Source organism: Hibiscus syriacus, unplaced genomic scaffold (assembly GCF_006381635.1).
Source record: "Hibiscus syriacus cultivar Baekdansim isolate YM2019G1 unplaced genomic scaffold, ASM638163v2 tig00110419_pilon, whole genome shotgun sequence".
Lineage (NCBI taxonomy): Eukaryota > Viridiplantae > Streptophyta > Magnoliopsida > Malvales > Malvaceae > Hibiscus > Hibiscus syriacus.
Window position 1 is genome coordinate 768,167 of NW_024062731.1, and position 6,000 is coordinate 774,166.

Sequence of the window (6,000 nt, forward strand, 5' to 3'; positions counted from 1 at the left end):
AGGGGAGAGATGAGGATAAGGGTGAGAGTAATTAATTCTTAATAAAATATTTATTATAGTATACGTAGTTTTAAAATATATATATATATTCATTTTGATAAAATATTTAATAAGAAATTTTATTACCGTTTTATGTATTATTATATTACTTATAAATTTTCATCAATTGATTTGACACTTCTAATCCTTACTAACTCGTATAATATTAGGATATAAATTATAGGAATAAGGAATTAAAAAAATTCGAAGAAAAGATTAAGGAATTAAAAAATTCGAATAAGGTTATGGAATTAAAAAAAATCGAACAAAAAGATGAAATGAACCCGAGATTATGAAAAACTCTATCGAATTTCTCGCTCTCCCATCAAAGTTGGAGCCATCAGGAAACAAGGGTGGCCGACCACCGGATGATGCTTTGGCTATTGCTGCCCAATTGACGATGGAGCGACATGGCTCTCCCCTGGCTGAAGCTAACCTTAGGTAGATGAAGAAAATTCGTAATGGCGAAGAGTCGACTGGCTGTACGATGGAAGAGTCAACGGAAAAGGATAGTAATACCGATACTTTCATGGTGGATACTGTTGGTCAATCCGCTCTAGACAAGCCTGTAACGACTGGGCAGTGGAGGAATTGAAGGCGTTTAGAATGACCACGGCTGTAGCAGGCAATGTTTATGGTCAATCCATTGTAGACAGCTGTAATGTCACTAACCCTAAGGGTTACCCTAACAAACCATCTTTCTGCGATATGGTTGTTCGAGGCAATGCTGATCATAAGTCTTCAAACTCTATCTCGGAATTGGATGTTGAAGTGAACCCCGAGGATGTTGTGATAGGCCAGGATGGTGTTGTTCCTGAAATCCGTTTCTCCGATAAGGTTCATGCAGCCATTGACGCCAAGCTTGCTCAGTCTGTGGTAGCCTGACTTCTTGGTAAATCTATCGGATATAAAGCCTTATTGAATCGAATTTAGACGCTATGGTGCCCAAGTGGAGATATGAATCTTATAGACCTGGATAACGAGTATTATCCCGTCCGTTTTGCTGTTAAAGAAGATTATCTCCAAGTCTTATTTGGCAGACCGTGGGTGATTTATGGATGCTATCTTACCGTCCAACCATGGTGCAGATCCTTCTCGACGACAGCGGATCATCCTTCTAAGATTATGGTTTGGGCGTGTCTTCTGGGTTTTCCTTACCGTTATTATAACAAGAGCTTACTTCGTCATATTACGGGGTTAATTGGTCAAGTTGTCTGTATTAACTATAACACCAAGGATGGTTCTAGGGGTAGGTTCGCGAGGCTAGCCATCATGGTGGATCTTGATAAACCTCTTATCTCGGGGTTAAAAATCGATGGTTGTGGGCAGGGTATTGAATATGAAGGCCTCCCTTTAATTTGTTATGCATGTGATAAATATGTCCATACGATGGAGCATTGTAGTCGAGGGAAGCAAACAACGGTGGAAGAGACACTAGACAATTATACTATTAATCACTCTGAGAACCCCTATGGCCTATTGTTGATAAATCGGGCAAAGTAAACGAAAGAGCACAAGAATTTTAACGAGGTTCGGTAATGTGCTTACGTCCTCGGTGCCTAGGCGGCGCTAGAAAATTTTATTCAAAATTCTCATAGGTTTAGGTTACATCTCTATTTATAATAGAAAACCCTGGTACATAATTACAAAATTAACCCTGTACTGTACCGCGGGGGCACAGCCCCCGCACCCCCAACCCACATAATCGTAACCCTCTCTACGAGACTTTCTTTGTAAGGACAGTTGATGTTCGTCGCGTTCACTTCACTCACTCCGCTCCATCCCCCTGTCCTTTTTACCAGTATATTTATGAGCCATACCTTACAAATCTCCACCTTGGCGAATATCATGCCCCTTAGGAAACATTCAATGTGGGTTGGGTTACCTTAGTTCTTTAACAACTTGAACTTGTCTGTCGTAACTGGCTTGGTGAACATATCATCGGCATTCTCATCAGTGTGTACCTTCTGAAACAAAATCTCTTCAGATGCAACCAACTCTCTGATCTTGTGAAAACGTATATCAATGTGCTTAGTTCTAACACGATATACCTGATTCTTAGCTAAGTGAATAGCAGTTTGATTGTCGCAAAGCAGCTGAACTCCACCTTGCTGAACACCCAACTCCTTAACTAAACCAGTGAGCCATAAAACTTCTTTTGCAGCTTCAGCCGCTGCCATGTACTCAGCTTCAGTTGTAGATAGTGCCACTACAGATTGAACAGTAGACTTCCAACAAATAGGTCCTCCACCAAGAGTAAAAACATACCCTGTCGTAGATCTTATATTATCCAAGTCACCTGCATAGTCTGAATCCACATATCCTAAAACCAAAGGATTATCTCGTTGACTACCAAAAACAATTCCATGTCCCACAGTACCCTTTAAGTATCGAATGATCCACTTGACTGTTTCCCAATGTTGCTTACCAGATTTAGACATGTACTTACAAACTTGACTAACAGCATGAGCTAAATCAGGAGGAGTACATACCATTGCATACATCAAGCAGCCAACAACATTAGAATACGGAACCTTTGCCATATCTTCAGCTTCCTTATCTGTCTTAGGGCACTGTTCTGATGAGAGCTTAAAGTGGTTCGCCAATGGAGTGCTAACTGGTTTTGCGCTGCTCATCGCAAACCTTTCTAGCATTTTTTCAACATAACCCCGTTGAGATAGCCACAGTCTCCTTGAGTCTCTGTCCCTGCAAATTTCCATTCCAAGAATTTTCTTTGCAGCACCTAAATCTTTCATATCAAATTCCTGACTCAATAAAGTTTTTAAACCGATAACATCATCCATGTTCTTCGCAGCAATCAACATATCATCAACATACAGTAATAGAAAAATAAAAGAACCATCATCAAGGCTCTTAACATAGACACAACAATCATACTCACATCGGTTGTAGCCAATCTTGATCATATAGGAGTCAAACCGTTTATACCACTGTCTCGGAGACTGTTTCAACCCGTACAAAGATTTCTTCAATCTGCAAACTAAATGCTCGTTTCCAGGTTGAGTGAAACCTTCAGGTTGCCGCATGTAGATCTGCTCCTCCAAATCACCATGCAAAAAAGCAGTTTTAACATCCATCTGCTCTAAATGCAAATCCCAACTGGCCACCAATGCAAGTACTACTCGGATTGAAGTGTGTCTGACCACAGGAGAAAAGATTTCATCATAATCAACTCCTTTCCGCTGTGAAAAACCCTTTGCTACCAAACGAGCCTTGAACTTCTCCCCCTCTTTTTCTGTAACTGCTGGTTTCTTCTTATACACCCATTTGCAACCAATCGGCTTTTTACCCTCAGGAAGGGGAACCAACTCCCATGTACGATTGTGATTCAAAGACTCCATCTCCTCAACCATGGATGTCATCCACTTGTCGTTTTCCTGACTAATAACAGCATCATGAAAATTAACCGAATTATAATTGCTAACAATAAGTGCAAAAGAGACCAAGTCTTCAAAACCCAATCTACTCGGAGGCTTTATATTCGTTCGTCTCACCCTATCTCTGGCGAGACTATAATCCTGCAAATCATCTGTAGTGGAACCACCAGAAGTCGGTTGAGAAGTTTCTGGTTTCTCAACTGGAAACTACTCGAAATCCACCACTGTCGTGTCTTTCTTCTGTTGCAACATGGATTGTTCATCAAAAACAACATCTCTACTGATCACAATTTTCTTCACAACTGGATCCCAGAACTTGAATCCTTTGACACCTTTCTTGTAACCCAGAAAAATGCACTCATTCGATTTTGCATCAAGTTTGGATCTCTCATCAGCAGGTACATGCACATAAGCAGGACAACCAAAAATCCGTAAGTTATCAAAACTAACATCATGACCAGTCCATACCTCTTCTGCAACTTTCCCAACCAATGATGCCCTTGGCGATCTGTTGATAAGATAACATGCCATGTTAACAGCCTCCCAGAAGTGTTTGGGAAGCCCCGCATTCAACCGCAAACATCTGGCTATTTCATTCAACGACCTGTTCATCCGTTCCGCAACACCATTTTGTTGTGGTGTCTTGCGCACTGTAAAATGTCTCTTAATCCCGTGCTCCTTACAGAAGTGTAAGAATTGTGAATCTGTGTACTCCGTACCATTGTCAGACCGCAAACACTTGATTTTTCGTCTTGTTTGGTTTTCTACCTCAGCTTTCCACAGCTTGAACTTCTCAAAAACTTCAGATTTCTGTTTCAAAAAATACACCCAAACTTTCCGTGAAAAATCATCAATAAAAGTAACATAATACCTAGATCCACCCAAATACGATATCGTGGAAGGCCCCCATACATCAGAATGCACATAATCAAGAATCCCTTGAGTTGTGTGCCTCGCAGTCTTGAAACGGACTTTAGTCTGTTTACCAAGAACACAATACTTGCAAAAATCGAGCTTACAGCTTTTGACACCATGCAACAGATTTCTTTTGTGTAATTCTGTCATACCACGTTCACTAAGATGAGCAAGACGCATATGCCACAGTTTTGTAGTATCATCACATGACTCAACAGAATGAACTCCACCTGCAATGGTACTCCCTAACAATCTATAAATATTTCCTGCAGTCATTTTTCCTTTCATCACAGTCAAAGCACCTTTAACAATCCGAATGGTTTCCCTATCCTCATCAGCCTTAGGGATAAAACCATTCTTGCAAAGTGCCCAAAGAATCAATTCTTCTTCAAATCTGGGATATGTCGAACACCACTCAACGTCCGAATAGAGCCATCATACATCTTAATTCTGACATCACCAATACCAACAATATTGCAACATCGATCATCACCCAAATAAACAGAACCAGAATTAACCGACCTGTATGTCGAAAACCATTCCCTATTTGGCGTGATGTGATAAGAACATCCAGAATCAAGAATCCACGCATCCGTCAATTGAGTCGTTGAAATAGAAAGCATATCACCCTCACTGCAATCAGAATTGTCATCCTCGACCAAGTTCACAGACTTGGATGAAACATCACGCTTCTCATCAGTCTGCTTTTTTAACTTCGGACAGTCTCGCTTCATATGTCCCGCCTCCTTGCACTTGTAACAGTGAATTATCTTCTTATCCCTAGATTTGGATCTGGAATTCCGCTTGCCAGACCCTGCCTTCTCTGGCTTCCGTCCACGGTCTCGATTACCCTTGACATATAAGCTATCGGCTTGAGAGTTTTCACCTACATTCTGCTTCCGCTGGTTGTGAGCCAACAAGGCTGCAGTAATCTCCTCAACGTTGATAGTCTCTTTCCCATATGTAAGAGTAGTCACCATGTGTTCGTAAGAGGGAGGCAACGAACACAACAAAATCATCGCTCTGTCTTCATCCTCAATTTTTACATCAAGCCGAGCCAAATCAGAAATGATTTGATTGAAGACATTCACGTGTTACGCCAAATCATGATCGTCCTGCATCTTCAGCCCATACAGCCGCTGCTTTAGATACAATTTTTTCGTTAAGGATTTGGACATAAACTGACTTTCCAACTTCCTCCAAATTTCGTCTGGAGACGATAGATACATGACGTGATATATAACCTCGTCCGCCAAGCATAATCGTATGGTTCCTGCCGCTCGTTGTTGCAATTCTTCCCAATCTTCCTCCTCCATCGACGCCAGCTTTGTAGGTCGCAAAGCCTTCAGGATCACCTGCTGTGCCAATAGATCATTCACCCTCGTTTGCCATAATCCGAAGTTACCCAGACCATCGAATTTCGTGACTTCGAATTTTGCTCATGACATCTGATACCAATTGTTGATAAATCAGGCAAAGTAAACGAAAGAACACAAGAATTTTAATGAGGTTCAGTAATGTGCTTACGTCCTCGGTGCCTAGGCGGCGCTAGACCATCCCCTGTCCTCTTTACCGGTATATTTATGAGCCATACCTTACACCTATAGATGCAGGTGGTGAATAGGAGAAAGAAAAATTCCACGATTAA